The sequence below is a fragment of the Ciconia boyciana genome, chromosome 1 (assembly GCF_034638445.1).
Source record: "Ciconia boyciana chromosome 1, ASM3463844v1, whole genome shotgun sequence".
Taxonomy (NCBI): Eukaryota; Metazoa; Chordata; class Aves; order Ciconiiformes; family Ciconiidae; genus Ciconia; species Ciconia boyciana.
Window position 1 is genome coordinate 134,355,128 of NC_132934.1, and position 18,476 is coordinate 134,373,603.

The following is an 18,476-nucleotide window of genomic DNA, read 5'->3' on the forward strand; positions in this document are numbered from 1 at the left end:
TTTTACAGAGACAAAGAGAGTGGGAGGAAAGAAGGGTGTGGGTGTGAAATTTGAAGCTGTGAAACAAGACAGGTAGAAGCAGCAAGAAAGGAAGATGTAGCATAAGGCAAGACAAAATTTTCAAACTTGAATGGTAAAAAGAATGGTCCTAAATTAGCCATCTCAGTAGAAAGTGGCTTTAAAGCATAGTCCCTCAAAACATTTTTCTCTTTTCTTTCCAAAGATCATCTCTAAATAGTTGCTCAGATGTGTGGGCTTTCCTCTAGGGAGGGCAGAGGGAAATGAACTACTGATTCCTACTCTCTTCTGTTCAATGTATTCATTAGGCTGGTGGAAAGGCTGATAGAAACCATATTTAACAAAGTAGCAGGTGATTGATTTAGCTGAGAGAAGGCATAGATGTTAACAGCGTCATTCCTAAACAAATTTAGATCTTTCTGTTTCATCACATTTGGCAGCTCTGGTTGCATGATGTCTGTACTAATGCTTAATATGGACTTGAGCTTGAATGCAACCTAAATGGCTGAGACCAGATTTATTTCAGCAGTCTGCAGTGGAGGGCTCTGCTGCTTGATAACGGTGTTGGTTTCTATCTTAGAGACTTTCCTGTTTCTCCAGCTGCTTCTGCAAATTAGCAGCAACCATGAAAACTTCTTTCAACGTGAGCTTTGCTTGCAAGTGGATACCTTTTTTTCCTGGACATGGGCCTTGCCGCTTCTCCGTGCTTCCATCAGCTGAAGTTTGGGTTTCTATAGAGAGCACTCCATAAAACCGTGCCCAGAGATCAAGAGGGAGCTTCCCCACATGAGCGCAGAATGCCCACTGGCTGAGCGAGTTCCTCCTAATGTTCCCAGCGGGCAGCCTTGGCTCCTGTGAAATTCAAAATTGTGTGTTTTTACATGCACTGCAAAGCTTCGGGATGGGATCCATCGCGCTCAAATACACTGCTCGCTCCTTGTAATAACTCAGCAACTGGAGTTCTTCAGGTGAAGGGGTTCTGCTCTCTCCTATGTCAGGGGAAGGTCTTTTGATCTCACATCTTGCATGCTCAACAAGGTGCTCTCGACCAGCATTAGTATTTCAGTCATTATGTCTACAAAAGAGCCTGAAGCTACAAAGCCTGTTTCCAAGATAAGCTTTCTCCTTCCTGTTTTTGAAAAGGGATTTGGTTGTTAGGCTCGAGGAGCCGCGGCAGACTGTGGTTCTGGTTTGTTTTCTAGGAATGACTAAGAGAGGAGGAGTTTGTACGGTCTGACTAAATTCTGATGACTTTGTTAGCAACCGCATTTCTTTAACTGTACATGAGCTTGCTGAAAGTATGTTTTTAATCTTGTAAAACCCTCCTCAACTTCTGATGTTGCTTCTCACACACATCCTGTTATTTTCCCTTTTTAGCTTCAGTCCTTCCATGTTTGACATACAGGCATTTCCAGGAATATTTTAAAATGAATTTTTTTCAACTTAGTAAACATATTACTTTCAAATATTTTTATTGTTGGCTAACATCTGAAGATTTATTGTTTTAAGTAAAACCCCTTGACCCCAGTTAAAAACAACATTTTGTTTTACTGTATGAGCAACCAAGCTATCTTAAAAGTGAAATACATTAAATCAGAAAAATGGAAAACTAATCTGGTAGACATTTTGCTTTCAAGTTATAGCAAGAAATGCAGAGAGAAGAGTTCAAATCTGGATCAGAATAGTGCATACGTGGGTTAAGGACTTGATTGGAGGCTGCATCAGAAAGAAGGTTGTGAATTGGGTCCTCAGAAGCAAAATAAAGCGCATGAAAGCTGGTTTTGGTTTAGAATGATAGTTGTCCCAGATTGGCTTCCCTGATGTGATTTCAGCTGCATCCAACCATGACAGCAAATAGTTTATTGTGTTTCATCCCAACCAAGAAACAAAGGCTTAAGAGAAAATTTGGATATAAGGACTGATACTCAGTGATGCTGAAAATCTGAAGGCATAAGGCTTCAGTTCTCCATCGTGGACCACTCCCTGGTGAAACTCATATTATCCTTTTCCCCAAAACTGTATTGGAACTAGTTGTCCTGTACTGCAGTGACATCTACTGAAGGAAAGTGAAAAAAGCCTTAGGAAAGCAGCGTTGGCCTCTCTTAAACATAATGCAATCATCAAAGCTTGAATGTATTTTTAAATACCGAGGGGTTTCATATTTTTCCCTTTGAATATTTCAGAGCTATTATTATCTGATTGTTACTCAGCACCCATCATCACAATGTTTCCAGACTTTAAACAAACACATACCTAACTAATGTATGCTGCAGCTTGTTTTGTATGCAAATATTTAATTCCTGAAAGATGGTGTTTTAGTTGTAGTTCGTTCTCCATTTGCAAATGGAAGTGAAGGGGTTTTTTCTCACTGCAGGAGGGGAGAGATTAGAATTTAGGGGGCTGGCAAGTAGACAAGGTGTTCAGACAGAGCTGGCTGCGACCTGAGTGCCTCAGCAGGTGGGAAGAGGTAGAAAGGACAAGGGAAATTGTCACTTCTGCTATTAAGGTGAACTGCTTGTATTTGTATTACATTTAGGTAGAGCACCTTTGATGATGTGTTTTCTTGATGCTCTTCTCTTGCCAGCAAGGACTGGTTTATACTGGAAATGAAACCGAACCCCTGTTTTTATTGACTAATGACTTGTGTTACGTACAGATGGTTGTAGGGAAGATCAGCCTTGTTTGCTGGTGAAGGTTTGTGGTCTGTAGCTGCCCCACCTGGATACTTCCATCTCTTTCTTTCAGGGGACTGGATGATGGGATCTAACCTTCCTGCTGCTGGCAGCAGTGGCTGCAGGTCTCTGGATCAGGAGGAAAGAGGGATTCATGCCTGCTCCTCCACCTTCTTAAGCTGATAGTATTATGTCTTTTTAGTTGTGAGACCCCTCTTGAAGGGATAGCTCCAAGCAGAAGAAATCCCATCAGCGTATGCATGTGTGAAACCATCAATGAACTAGAAAAAAGCATAATGGGGCTGCAAAATGTTGCTTGACTGAGATTACTGTTGTTTGAAAAAGACCTGAAAATACTGATGGGAAGGTTTTATGGTTCTGCTCTCTTCTATATTTTTTTCTAATCTCCCAGCATGCCACACTTACAGCCTATAATTAAAACAGCTTGCTGCTATTTGCATTCTCATGAAAGGAGCCTCTTCTAACATACCACTCTTAAATCTCCTATTTGATATCAAGTGAAATTTAATTTCAAGGCTTTCCTCTTTGCAGATCATTTAACTCTTAATGGCTTTTTAGCCTAAATCTATCTCTGCTTCTGTCTGAGTGTGCGTGTCTCCCTCCCCCTCTCTCTGTCTCTCTTCCTCATTATTTGTTCACCTTTAAGCCATTCCAAAGCTATTGGAAAGACAGATTGCAAAGACAGAAGCCTGAATTTTGCTATTATGCTCAACAACTCTGGCATGAGTTCCTACACATTCCTATTAAAAATATGTCTGGAGCCGAAAACCCAGTGAGGGAAAAATGGGCTTCAGGCTGCTTATTAGTTAAAATGGTTCTGTATGGCACTATCTGCACATGGGAGTCATATTTATGGATTAGATGAACAGTAAAAGAATAGTGCTTGGCACGATATTCTTGGAAGTGCTGAATTTAAGGACATATATAAAATTAAAATACTGTGCATATGCTAAGTGCTAGGTACTTTGCGCAATACAACTGAGCAAGGCATCCCTTAGAAAAGTAATAGCAGCAAAGGATGTCTAGCAAGTGGAATTTTCTGTTGATTCTCTCATTCCCTTCCCTTTCTTTCCTTTTCCTGACAGAAACAGATGGAATTTTATTATCTCACAATTACTATGAACTGAGACTAACAGCTCCTAAATTGGCAGTGAGGAGGTGGAAAGGTGTGGAAAGAAATAAAAACATGCAAACCCTCTGTAACAGACTGAACAGTGAAATATGGAAATAAACCTTGTCATATGAATTAACCATGACTGGCCTGTGGCTTGTGGATTACACCCAATATGTAATGATCCATCAGCTCTTCAAGTAAGGTGTGTATGTTAAAAAATAACACAGTTCTGTTGTACTTCTACTGATGATTAGACCTTCCAAACTATTATGCAAAAGAGGAACAGTCATGTTATTTACCCAGTGTTGAGGCCTGCAAATTTTTTCTTGGCTTTGAAATTGCTGTTTAAGCATGGTCTATATGGAAGCCATTGACTTTCTTAGAACATTTCCTTTAGGTTCCTGTTTGCCCAGTTCCCTCTTTTCCCAAACTCTATATTTTCTTTTTGTGACCATTTCTTATTTTTTAAACTGTATTATTTAATTATGGGGGAGGGCACAATGGTAGTTTAAAGTTTAAAAATCAGTTTCAAATCTACTCCAGCTAGCTTATGGACATCTTCCAAGAAAGTAGCCACTTGACTTTCTTGTAGGCTAGTTCTGGAGATAGTCTGGATGCGCCCCAGGTGCTGGCCATGATAGGATTGTCTGACACATGCCCCAGGAGTCACACAAGGACTGTCTGTGCTACAGCTATCCTTAATTTGAGCAAGAAGACTTTCTAAATTGAACAGGTTAAATATCTTAACTTTTCCCCTAAGCAGGCTATATGGAAAGATGAGGAAATGAATATGCAGAGAAGTAGAAGCTGCTGAAATTCTATTTTGTAAACCTTGGCTGAGGTGTGCGGGGGGAAGGCCTGATCTAACACGCAGTTTTGTTCCTGAGGAGGATCCCAGTGCAGATTTCCGTGTGTGCGGGACCTGATCCCATGGTGGGGAACGCACACCGCCCGAGCTGGAGCAAGCGTTCCCCTTCAGCGTGAACAGGGTGAGGATATCCTCTTGGGCAAAGAGCAGAAAAGGAAGAGATTTTGTGTGAGGGAGAGAAAACAGGAGAATTGTGCAAACAAGCATCACAAAAAGGGTCTAAATCTCAATGAACAGCACAGAGAGAACAAACGGCAGAGAGGACTGACTGAGGACATATAAAGCATGGACTAATTGACCTGGTTATTATGAGAAGCCAAAATTCACAACAGACTTCTTCCTTTTCCTGGGTTTAATCTGGTCTCTGATTAAGATGTTTCGGATATCCTGGATTTCTGAATTCCAACCCTGGCCCGTTACCACTGTGCCAGTAAGACAAGACAATAGTGCCAAGGTTGGCAGCTGCTGTCATGCCTTGCTCAAGGAAGGAAAAGTGCCACCTTTTCTGAAAAAATGGGATGACCTTGAGTGCAGGCTCCTCACCAACTATCTTCACATACTCATTTTCAGAAGGATTGGGGAGGGGAGGGCTCCTTTGCTCCTGAGGCACTTGACCTCAGCTACAGTTGAGGTACATTTCAAGCTCAGTTTTGGCTTTGCTACAGAACCAAGATCATGCTGGTCCCAAGTACTGGCTGCGTGTTGCTCTAAGATCAGTAAATTCATTTGGGTATGATGGACTTTGCAATTGATACTGATATTGCTGGTTATGACCTGTTATTTCAAGAGCTGAAGGTCTCTGCATTCTTGGTAGTGCTTGTATTGATCATAACCCTCTCTAGAATTGATTATCAATGCCAAGTGATCAGGGTTGCTGCCTCTGGTCTGACATATGTGTGTCCCTTCCTCTTTGCACACACACATGCATGATTCAGGCTGATACTTAGCCTGCAGTGTAAAGCAATAGCCCCAGAGGCTGTCAGTGATTCCTTCTCATCACTGAGGAAGCTGAAATACGGAGGCTGCTGATGGTTACACACCTTAAGCTTAAGCAGAGCTTCCTGGAAGATGACTGTGAAGCATGGGATAAGAGATGTTGAGTACACTAAAATTATTCAGCTACATATTTTCTGCCAAGCGGACCCTGAAAGTTCTGGGAGGAATGCCAGAGTGGTGCTGGTAGATGAATGTTTCTGAGCCATCTTGTCCTTGACTGCAGGAAAACAGAAGTGTTGTTGGATCAGGATATTTTTTATAAGGCTACCCTCTCTTTGTTTTGCTTTTTTTCATATGGAGTCATGTTAAATACCGAGTCAAAAATCTTAAGAGTCACTTTCGATGGTGCCCTTCTTATGGAAAACCATGTGTCAGATTAAGCTTTTAGCTATGCAGTTTGCATAGATTGCGCCTTGTTTATTTCATGGTTACCTCATACCAGGATTATATGCATCTTCCTGGGTTTTCTGGGTTTCCTTTTTTCTGCTGATTCACTGCATACAGCACATTGAAAATGCTTAGTATCCTTGCAAACACGATCGGCCTGAATAACATTCCATATATTGTGTGCTCATTTCATGGAAGATCCAGCTTCAGTCTGCCTTAGTGTTACAGCTGTGAAAGGTTTGGCCCAAGTCATATCTGAAACCTCCTTCTCGAGCATTTTCTCAACAGGATTCTGCAGTATATGTTGTCTTGTATTTTGGACTTTTGCACCTGTGCCTAAAGGCAATAGCTATTGAAAGTTGTGCCATGGTGACTCCTTTATGCAGAACTTGCCTCTGAACTATGGCTTGTTTGATTCTCCCAGCTATTTTTCTTTACCTAAAAAGTTAAAAATTACTGCCACAGTTGCATTATGATTGTTTGAATTACAGTCTTTGCTTCTGGTAACGTTGATGAGGTTGGAATGTTTCTAGATAATGATGCATCTTTGCTACGCCCTTTTCAGCACCTTAAAAGTTCCTCCTGTTATTATTGTCATTATTGTTGTTGTCATTGTTGTTATTACAGTTCTAGAGCTTTCTTTTCTGTTCAGCACAGCCAATGCAGAGACACTTTCATTTTATATCTGACATTTTTTCCGACATTGTAACAGGATTAATTCTTTCTATTTGACTTCAATATCTTACACTGGATTGATGTTTTTGATGGTGTCTTTCATGCCTCACTTCTAATAATTGTAACTGCACCTTCAATGAAACACTCATTTCACATCAGCTTCTTATACTCCAGCAGGATTTTGCAGTGATGTAGAAAAATAGTCTAAAAGCTGTTAAATATTGTCCAAAATAAACATTTTTTAGTTCATTTTTGAAGCATTTTCCAATTTTTGATCCCTGTGAGAACTAAAGTAGCTGAACCAAGTATATGCTAAAATATTAAGCATTTTTCTTCTGTAATATATTGCTATGTGAACAGGGGGAAGAAAGTATGCAGGAAGTGCTGAACACGTAGGAGTCAGTCAGCCTGTAGTAATAAATGTCCCACTTAATCTGCACAATGCTGGATTTAAAGTAATTGGTAAGAATTCTGGATTATATACCACATTAATAGTTCTAAACAGATATATCTTTATCTAGGGTTTGCAGATTTATTTGAATATGCTGGGTATGATGCTCTGAGTTGAAAGCAGCCCATTTGCTTAACAATAGCTTCAGAAATGGAGCCACGGCTGAAGGACAGAGCTAAATGTAAGGTACCATCTTCAGCTGAGTGGTGATGGCAGCTGAAAAGCCCATGTAGAATCAGGGGACAGCAAAAGAAACACTGGTATGTGATAGAGCCAGGAGGCTTTATCGGGTTGCTTTTGGGAAAGGCAGGCTTGGAACTGTGGAGGAGACCAGCTTCCTCCTGCGTTCAGGGCAACAGGGCTGTGCAAAGAGTCTCTGTAAACGGCACCAAAGATAGCACCAAAGAAATACCCATGTAATCAATGAGTGATGTAATTAGCATTCTTTCTAGTGGAAATACCCCATAAAGCCCCACATACTGGCTAGCCATGTGGTTTAAGGGACAGTAAAATGATTTTGCAACCCTAAGAATGAGTGCAGCACATCGTTATACACAGACTATCTAGGGAAACCATGAAGTGTCTTGATAAATATAAAAGTGTTGATATATATGGAAATCTACCGTGGCACATAAACTTCAAATGCAGCTAAAGGAAAAAAAAACCAACCCATATATAAATCTACCTTTTTTATGGGTTTGCTTATACTCAGACTGAAGGTAGACTGAAGGCGGGGTCACTGGGACCTGTAACATCATGCATGTCAGGGCTGATGTTACATGGGAGTTGTTCAGAACAATGTGATTCAGATTCAGTGTTATCTGAGGCCATGTTACCATAGTCCTGACTCACAAGAGAGAGAAAATTAATTTGGGCTGGATCCTATTATTCTCCCTGTGAATGTGTCTTTGTTGGAATATATGCCTCTTTTTGATGAAATTCAGTATCTGATTTTCAATGCAGTCCTAGTTTACCTCTTTTTTTTAAGATGTGCTAGGCTAGAGTGGTGGCTTTCCAAAGTTGCAAAACAAAACCAGCAGTTCTTCTCCATTCTGTTCAGTCTGCTGCTTTTTCCTTCTGCTGGGACATACACCATCTCACAAGAGCTTGGAGCCCAATCTTCAGGTTCAGTGTTTACTTTTCTGTTTCCTGTGTAACTACTTTGGCTTTTAGGAGTAAGGCAATTTTATGTCCTCCTGCTATATTTTCTCTAGACCATTGCTTCCTTAAGCTACTGAAGCACTGAGAATGTGCACAAAAGGGTCTTTGATTTCATTAAAGGGCAGTACATGAGTTTAATTATAAAAGAAGAGAAACATCATCACTTCTTTGTGTCATCTCTGTGCAACAGTCATTTCTCCAAATGCCTCAGGCATCTTGGAACGTCAATTTGTTAAACTTGGTTCAACAAAGAATTCTAGGGCATCATTTTGCAAAGGATGTTTTATTACTGAGTTAACATCAAGAAACATCGAAAATAAGGGTTCCTGGCTTTGTATATTAAAATAAACTGAGTTTACGGTCTCTTCAGTAGTGAAAACTTTCTGTCTTCAAAAGGAGTTTCCTGTGACCAGGACTGGATAGAGTAGTGATACATGGATGGAGACAGTGCAGTGGCATTACTGTTTTCCCATCCCATGATCTCAGAAGCACTATTTGGGTGTTACAGCTCTCTCTTTGTCCTTTGACATCCCTCCTTTAGGTATCTACATTGGCTCAGATGAGAAAAGTCAACCAGATAAATTGCAGCTGTATGTTATTCTGTGGTGGGCTCTCTTCAGCTGGAAGCATAAAACACCCTAAAATGTGGGCTCAGGTCTACAAGAAAAATTGATCACAGTCTCCTTGATTTTTATGGGCTAATGTCCTGGCACACTTCCAGTATGTGTGGGGTTTTATAAATGTATTTAAGGGACAGCTTTCAGCCAAACATTATGAATTAAAAGCGTCCTGTAACTCCGCTGCTGCTGTGGTGTGTCTGACCAGAGCAGCACCGCAGCTAGCTGGCCGTGGCCAAAACAGTGGCAGATGGCATGAATACAGCAACGGTGCCATGAACTGCAATGGTTCGCTGTGAAGACAAGCCAGGGGCATAGAAGGCCCTATTCCACACATGGAAACATGCCAGTTTGTAAATGAAAAACAAACAAAAAAGTGGGGTTTTTAAATCTTCAAATGATTTATGTGACCATACACATTCACTGGTTATCACAGGGCTGGTGGCAGGGGACTGGGGAGGAGGGGACAGTTTTGTGAAGTCTTTTGGAAATCCAAAATAATTAAATTTTTCATTGTGACAAAGTAGCTGTAAGGAGGACATTAGTAATTTGCTATTTGTTTGCAAGAGTAGTCTGGTAGGAAGATAATTTTTAGCCCAACAAAGAGAGGGAAAAAAAACCCCTCAAACAAAGTCTGTCTGTGCAATGGAATGACATTAGCTAAGTAATCCATGTCTTGTCAGTGTATTACCCCAACTTGTTCTTCATTTGTCACGGTTAGTAAAAAAGGTCTTTGTCTTGTGCAAATAAAAAGACATTTGAGTATTTCTAAGTACAACTTTGAGAGAAAAAATATTTGCTTGAGACAAACAACTGTTTTGTGACAGAACTATTGCAGGTGAAAAGAATGTAAAAATCTAAGCAATGTGTCTCTGGTGTATAAATAAATGCCCTGTAACTGTCTTTGCTAAAAGTGGAGGTAATGGTGTTGAAACAATAGACTCAATTGAAAAATGAAATCCTGTAAAGTGATAAATGTGTAAGGTCAGCTGAACTATTTGAAAGTAAATAATTTTTCTTTCCTTAGCTACTGGCATCTTTAATCTGAGAAAGAAGACGTCCAGAAATTAACTCCGTGTGTTCCACAGAGGTAGGAGAAGACCTACAACAGGTATAGGATCACACCTGCCACTTCACTTAGCAGGAACCCCTTCAGTACACTGCCTCTTGACTGGGTTAGACAATTCCTAGCACAAAAATGTCCAAACTGTGTTCAGACACGCTCAGCTCCTGCTAAGACAGTTTCACACAGATGGCTGGCAAGACTGATGAGACCGATGCATTTCTGACCAGCTTGCAGCCAAGGGGCTAATACTTCACATTCCTTTTGAGAGGTTGGGGTCCTTTAAACAGGTAATAGGCAAAACTCCTCTTGTATACACAAAGAAATGCCAGATCAGTGGGTCCAAATCCCGGCTGGAGCTCCCATCTGGAGAGGAGAGCGCTGACCAGTAGATAGGTACAGTTTAGGGGTGCTTTGACTGCTCATACAGCTCATACAGATTGCCATAACAGGCAAAAGTGGCTAACAGCCTTTAATGGGCTGCGCACACCAGGAATGGAGCACAGATTTAGCACTGCAAAACTAGCATTGCATCTTATTTCATCTCAGCTTACACGGTCATATGGTGTACTCATGCCATACTTTCTCCATTTCTCAGTTTTCATTTCACCTTCCAGCCATTCCCAATTCTGATCTCTCCCAGATCCCTCCAATTTTATATATATTCTACATATATAAAATACTATGTGTGTTATACTGTGTATACATATATCCGATACGTACATATCTGTGTAGCACTGCTGCTGTTCCAGGCAGCTGCAGTATCCTGTTGTAAAGAATCTTCCACCCAAGCACGTAAGTCAGTAGTGGAGCTCAAGGATCCTTATTGCATGTATAGAAACACTCCACTTGTGATGGGAACATCAATCTCTGCACCAACAACCGGGTGCAAGCACAGAGGGTTTCATTTGAAAAGGTTTTGGCTCTGTCTCTGTGCTCATATCCTCCTCTACTTTGAACGCATGAGAATTTTTCCATTAGAGCTTACTTTGTGAAGTTATTTTGGGAATAACTTCACAAGGAACTGAACAAGAATAAAAACATAGCACAAGAATAGAGACATAGACAGTGAAAGAATAAAGACAAAGCTGTTAATGCCAAGTGTGTAAGAACTTACACTCACAAAAAAGAACTACTAGAAAAAAAACCACTATGTTCTGATAATATTCAGATATTTGATATCTTACTTCTTATGCAACTCATTTTCTTTACATCCCTGGTGTTTCCATTAGAAATATGATTCTCCTTCCCTGCCTCCTGTTCAGCTGGTATTTTGGTCATGACAGTTTTTCATCTTTAAGAACAAAGGCATTTTTGTACTTTATAAGATCAGAGGTTCGTGCAGTCCCATGACTTTCCTCTGACAATGACAACCCAACTGATTGCAAAAAAAGTACGAGCAATTGTTACAGGCCAAAAAAGAATTTTCTTTCTTACCCTTAGCAGCTGTCAGCTGCAAAAGAAAAACCTGAAGGGATGCTCCCTATTTAAAATTATCTCTATTATTATCATCATAAGATGGTCAGGCCTCTTTTAAACTCTACAGGTCTATTCCTTTGTGATATCCTCTTAACTCTTGATAGCGATGTTATATTGAGGTAAGGGGTTTCATAGATTATTCTATTTTAACTCTTCACACTTCCTCATATTCAAGTTCAGTGTATGTTCTTATGTTTGGAATGAAAGACTATATGAGTTTACATTCTTTGTATTTTTTTCCTTTTTTTAATATTTATTTATTGCCCCTCATTCATCTTTACATTAAGCAGCCCCATGTATATAGTCTCTCCATGTATAAAAGTCTCAAGAGAATTTCTAATTTGTTTCATCTGTTTTGGAAATAATTTTATTTGCATTGTTTTGAGATGGAGAGGATAAAACTAAACACAATAGAAAATATACCTCTGATTTAAATAATGCTTGTATATTGTCAGTGTTATTTTCGAGGTTGCTTATAGGCCTTTCTTGATAATGATCCTTTTATGCAGACAATTCCGAAGCGTAGCAGGATTTGCCTTAGGGACCATTGGCATCTTTGACCCTTTGTTGGGAAATGTTTGAAAAAAATACCTTAGGCAGAGAAAGTATTCCTAACAAGTTCCTGAGAAGTATCTGTTTCGCCTAAGAGTGAGTGCGTATTATTTTAGCAGCTCCACCATTTATTTTAAAACTCTCTGAATGTACCATTTAACCCTGAGGACTTGTCCTTCACTTTATCCTGCTGTTTCAACACCTCTCCCTCCGATCCCTCAATCTTCATCTTTACTACCTGGAGGTAGAACAGAAATGGTGTAAGGCTATTCTGACATTTTCTTACTGTTTCTACCCTCCTTCACACCTCAACTTTACTCATATTCTCCTATTTTTAACAAAGAACATTTACATAATCTATTTTTTAAAAATATGTAACACAAGGGAAAATCTTGTTAAAATTGAAAGCTAGCTAAAATAGTTGAAACGCTTCATTTTCTTCACCCAAATGCTGAAAGCTGAAGGTAAGGTGGTATATATATATATATACATATATATATGTGTGTATATATATATATATATATATAAGAATATATATATCTTTGTAAGAAATACTTCAACTGCCATATCATTTCTTATACTGACAAACTAAACTATGTATTTGTTGAAAGTATTTCATGGTAATGTTTTCACACAGAGAAAAGAAAACCCCATTACTTCTATGTACTGCTGATTTGGGGTTGTCTATTATTAATTCAAACAGTTGCCTTGGGAAAAATAATCCTTACTTATGAATATTAATAAGAACGCTCCATTTGGCACTCTTATTCTGCTCCACAGCTTGAGACGTTCCCTGTCCCTCCCTTGCTCGTTCTCATTGCTGCGCAGATGAGGTGCAGCCCCAAAGGAGGACAGGGACGGGTGGCAGGAGATGAGCACTCTTGCCTTGCAGAAAGGGAAAGACAGAGGTGCTGGCAGCTGCTGCTTGTGCTCCTGGCCCTTGTCCTACCCCCTTTCCCCAGCCACCGGCCCTTTCGTTCTCCCTCCACGCTCTCCAGCAAGGGTACACCCTGGGGTCTTCTGCGCTTGGTGGGGCTCTGTCCCCAGAAAGCTGAGAAAGGCTGTGCCTGGCAGAGACCCCCGCATGCCACCGGCGCCCGCGCCGCTCTGAAGATGGGTGTCGAGCTCCCTCGTGGGCAGAAGCCTCTATTCCTAATAAAGCCAAATAAACTAAACTATAAATAAATGAATAAATAAATGATTGAGAAGCTGAATAAATGAAACAGCACTTTACGTATTCTATTTAAACCAAGCTGTTCTGTTTACAAAGAACAGCGTTTTATGGAAAGCAGAAGTCACTGGCATTTGTGAGCTTGCAAGCTGAGAGCTGCAACAAGCTGCCTCTGTCATCATTTGAAAACACAACGCTGACAGATCTCTGACTTGACGGTAGCACTAAACAGGATTAACCACTTTGGCATCTCAGGTTTCATTGCACTGAAATGGAAATAAGTGCTGTTCACATGAAGAATGGCATTTGTCATATTATTCATGCCTGCGGTGGCCTCTCATGGTGTACGCGGTCGGTCACATCATGCCAAACAACGTACGACTTGAAACTAAACTTTCAAGAGTGCTTTAATGGTGTTATTATCAGTTAATTCTTCTTTTGGTCTTAGGGTACTAATTGAAAGAGATAGCAACCCGGCTCAAACACCCTGATACACCCAGCTTCAAGAAAAGCACAATTTTGGTTTTATTCTTACGCAGCACTTTTATTTAGCAGTTAGCCCCTCACCCACCCACCCGTGGCACTCGCTATCACTTGCATTTCATCCAGGGCATGTTCCCCAAGGGGTACAGCACAAGCAGGGCTCACACAGCCGTAATTCAGAGGCCTGATTCATTTGATGGTGAATTTGGGATCCCGTTGCCAGCCGGAGCGGCTCCTTTCCGTGGCTCCCCCAGGTCACAGCTGCCGCCCTGCCCTGAAGGCAGCCCAGGCGGTGGCCAGCTTGCGCTGCTGGCTCGCTCCCCCTCCCCGCTCGCCAGCTGGGCTCCCCCTCGCTACCTTGCTCGCTCGCTCGGCGTCTTGGCCCCCTTCTGCCTTCCCCTGCGCCAGCAGAGCCGAGGAGCCATGGGAGGCCAAGGAGACAAAAGGAAATGTCAGGGAGCTATCGATAGCAACTGGCAAATCCCATGGCAGAAGTGCTCGGTTCGGTGGCACCACAGAAACCGTACTGGATTTGGAAGCTGTGGGATCACGAGGTCCAAAGGCTGCGTATGAGAGAAATTCACCCCCACACGTACCTGTATGACCATGCCAGATTGCCTAAAAACATTGGGAGACAACAGTGCATTTGCTTAAATTTGTTCATTTCCTCAAAGCTTTCCCACAGCCGGAAGAGCTGGATTTTTATTTTTTGTTAACCACCCAGGAGCTGTCAAACCTTGCCAGACGGACCTCCCCACCGCATGCCTGGGACCGAGTTGGGCAGCGACCCCCCCGGACAGCTGGGTAAGCCCCCACGGCAGGGACATGGCAGCACTAGCATCAACCGCTGGGTTGAAAGGCAGGGATTATTAGCACTTCATCCTGTTTGCTCTCTCTCTTAGGGAAGAGGGTGCTCTATTTCACTTGAATTTCCTTCTCACTTGTAAAGAGCATCCAAAGGAGAAATGTTAGTATATTAAAGAAAAGGAGACTTTGCTTTTGTTTGCCAAAACGTGAACCTGAAGTCAGAATAGTTCCTCAGTGGTAACTAAAGAGCTGAACCATTCATTACCCTCCTGTTGGAAGACGCTTGCAGTTCCCCTTGAAGAGATTCATTCTTACCTAGATACACAGAGAAACCAACTGCACTGAGAGAAAAAGGGGTAAGTTATGCCACCTTCCATACTGTTTTGTGGAGCACCTCAACTGAATGAGAATAATTAATCATGAATTTTAACTGTTACAAAATTAAGCGGAATTTGGGCCAAGTGCATTGCTAAAATATTTGTTGATGCATGAGGATCAGTGACTTAGGACGTGTATTATAGCTTTTGTATTTGCCCCCCTAATACAAATCACTGATCTGGATTATTATGACCCAGAAGTAGAAGTTTTGTTTCCTGCTGCTGCTGCTTTATTTCCAATTCCCTGTTTATATCCATTCCATAAAATGTTTTCTCTCCTTTTATTCATGTGTTTTAGACTAGTTGGAAAGCTTCCTACTACAGTTACACAAGTAGTTCTGCTTCACTGAAATTGTTTCCAGTAAAGGGATGATTTTGCTGCCATTCCTATATCCAAACAAAAAAAAACAAATGAAGGTTGGATATTTATAACTCTCAAAATAGGATATTTAGAGATAAAAGTTCTGAAAACGTTTGATCCACAACATTTCAATTCAAATACAATGCAATTTATGTGAAAACAAAGAAAGGAAGAAAGGGTCAAAATGGGCTATTTAGAAACACTGAAACCATTTCCATTTACTGAAACAGTTTTACTCGGTCAGCTTATGAACATGTTCAGGATTTTGATATTTCAGCTATGGAAAAAATACCATAGAAATGGAAAATTCATAGGGAAGGAAAAATAAAATTCTGTTCAGCCCTGCCTATTATTTAGCAAACCAAGAGGCAGCCTGAAGCTCCAGGGAGCTTGACAGATGTCAGGAAAAGAGCCCCCTCATCGCTTCAAATGTTATCTTTTTTGGTATTACAATTCTGTTGCAGGGTTTTGGCCCCACCATTTTGGGAGTAAGCATTTTTTTCTTCTTTTGGTTTGTCACTGTGCAGGAAGCACTCACTTTAGGTAATACAAAACCAAACAGAACAAATCTGTTTTCCCTTGCTGGGGTGATTTTAATCACTATTTGTCGAATGGCAAAAGATTACCCATAGCTTAAGTGTATCTTGCCTGAAATTGGTTCGTCACTGCTTTTTCCCTGCTACAAATCAATTTCTAACTAATACAGCAAAATATTTTAACAAGTTGCGTGGCCAATATTCTGTTCCCACTTATTTCTGTGAGCTTCCTGTACCTCAGAGAAGTTATTTTCAGTTTTGCAGCCATGCAAATGAAAATAACATAACTCCTTTTCTTTCAGCGTTACCAGTTCCTACATGCATGTCTAAACACCTTATGTATATACTGTAACGTTATAGCATTAAATGAAACTGCTTCAGAATGTCTGAATATTTTTACTTAATATAGTTGCAGTGAGTGTTCTTTACACTTGTCATCTGTAATTATTCCTGTTCTTAATCTACACAGTTTAAAAATTGTGAAGGAGGTGATGGCATTTCCTACAAGCAAGCAGAAAAGAGAAAAAATGAAAAAAAGATGTTATTAAAAGAATATGTCATTGTTGCACTTCAGGCCTTGAAGGACTTCTGAGGCTGTTCTGGAAAAGGTAAACTTCATTATTGGGAAAGAACGAAACGTTAACTTGCTGTCAGATAAAAATCTACAATTTCTGTTGAATTCACATAACTGAGAGTAGAAGGCAGACCCATTTATGTCTAAATTATGGCTCTCCAGGTAGTGAAACTGTGCATCTTCTCATGTATCTATAATATACTTGGTTACATAGGACAATCATATTGTGACAGCTTGAAAGAAGGAGGACTCAGAAAATAGGAAGGCAGTTGAAAATTCTTATTGAAACAATTTATTTTTGGAAGCTAGCAGCTTGCTCATTGCAGAAACAAGAAAATCCTTTCCCTGAGGAAGCTGATACTTTCCAATGGCCTTAAAGAAAGCTCGCGCTCATCGAATTGTGTTGCTGGCAGGGCCCATGGAAGGTTGTTGAGTCCACCCTCTGCCCGAGGGCCAGTCTACCTGTGCCAGCTCTGACCGATGGTGCCTAGCTCTTCTTGAAGAGTCTGAGGCTGGAGGCTGCACAACCACCCAGCCAACCTTCCTCCCTATCCTTATCATTTTTATTTGCTAATCTTACTTGCTGTGCTTTAAACCTGTTCTCTCTTGACCCATCCACTATAGAACCGGAAAGCAAATTCGTCCTTTTCTCTTTACAGCAGTCTTTCTTATACTTGATATACATTCATATCTGTATTGTATAGCTATGTATGTTATTTTCTCTTCTTCCACTTTCCCTGCTTCAACCTAAGTCCCTGGGTTTTTTTTTTCAGAATTTCCTTATAGGGCATATTTTATAGATATCTGATCATTCAGATTGTTCTTTTCTGCTCTCTTCATGGGCTACATATTTACTGAAGCCAGACAGACCACGGCTACTGAGCCCTTCTAGGGCTGTGTAAATCACGCTGTTTCACAAAGAGTCTGTGCTTCTCTTTCTGTATTGTTTTATGTAGTTTGACTTTCTCACTGCAGCCCTCTGACATTGTCCCCTTTGTATAGATTGTGATTCACATAACCACAGATCTTTTTCTTTTTTTTCTTTTTCACATAATTGCAGCTTTTTCCCCTGCAGAACACCCAGTAGTTCCCCCTTTCCTATTTGTACAGCTGATCATATCTGCCTCCGCCCAGTAGCGTGCACTTATCCCTGTTGAATAGTACCCTCCTTTTTTCAGACCCTTTCTCCAGAGTGTGAAAATCCTTCTAAATCCTACATCTGTCCTCCAGCATGCTAAAGCCTCTCAGTTTGGTATAATCTGCAGTTATGTAAACACGTTTTCTGACCCATTGCTGAGTTCATTAACATCCTTCTGACAATGAGCCGCTTGTACCAGCTCCCTAAATATCTTCATCTACATTGTTTCCCTTGTTTACTTAAAGAATATCATATGAAACCATGTCAAAAAATCTTACTAAAGTGACATCCAACATGACATCCAATGTTTCTCCTCCACTGACAATTCCTCATACTTTGTTGCAAAAGAGATTAGATTTATTTGACACCTTTTGTTCTTGACAAAGTTGTGTTGGCTGTTACTTGTTGTGTTATAAGTGCTTAAAAATATCTTGTTTACTTGCTCCAGTATCTTTTCTGGGCACTGAAATTAAATAGATTGGTATATAACTTCCTATTTCCTTCTTTCCTTTCAATAATACTGTTTGTCCCTGTCTGTCCTATAATATCCCTCCACTGTAAATTCTCCAAGATAACCACTAGTAACTGAGATTTCATCAGCCAGTCCTTTAAGTCCAGCTGATGGAAAAGCAGCAAATTTTGTCTGAATAATTTCTCACTTGGTCCTTTGATAGTCAGGTCTGAAATCCATCTGTTTTCCCAAGTATCAATAATGCCTGATATTAAAAAAAAAAAGAAAATAAAAAGTAGGTGCAAAAATATTAAGAAGCTTGGCTTTCTCAGTGTTGTCTGTCAAAAACTTTCCAGTTCTCTTGATACTGGAGTAATCATTTGCTTGATTCTTTTCCATTTCTGGTAATGTACTTAAAATGATTTCATTTACTCCTGATATCCCTTGCTAGTTGCTGCCTTCATTTTCTGATTTCATCCCTGCACGACTGGGCTACACTTTTGT

At 40.5% G+C, this 18,476-nt stretch overlaps 1 protein-coding gene across 1 annotated transcript in view; it reads left to right on the plus strand.

Moving 5' to 3' along the window:
* Positions 1-16,363: 16,363 nt before the first annotated feature.
* Positions 16,364-18,476, plus strand: part of SCML2 (Scm polycomb group protein like 2) — a 78,368-nt gene continuing 76,255 nt past the window's right edge. Inside the window, exon 1 of the mRNA XM_072852675.1 lies at positions 16,364-16,417. The gene's annotated coding sequence lies outside the window, so the exon portion shown is untranslated. The remainder of the gene's footprint in view (positions 16,418-18,476) is intronic.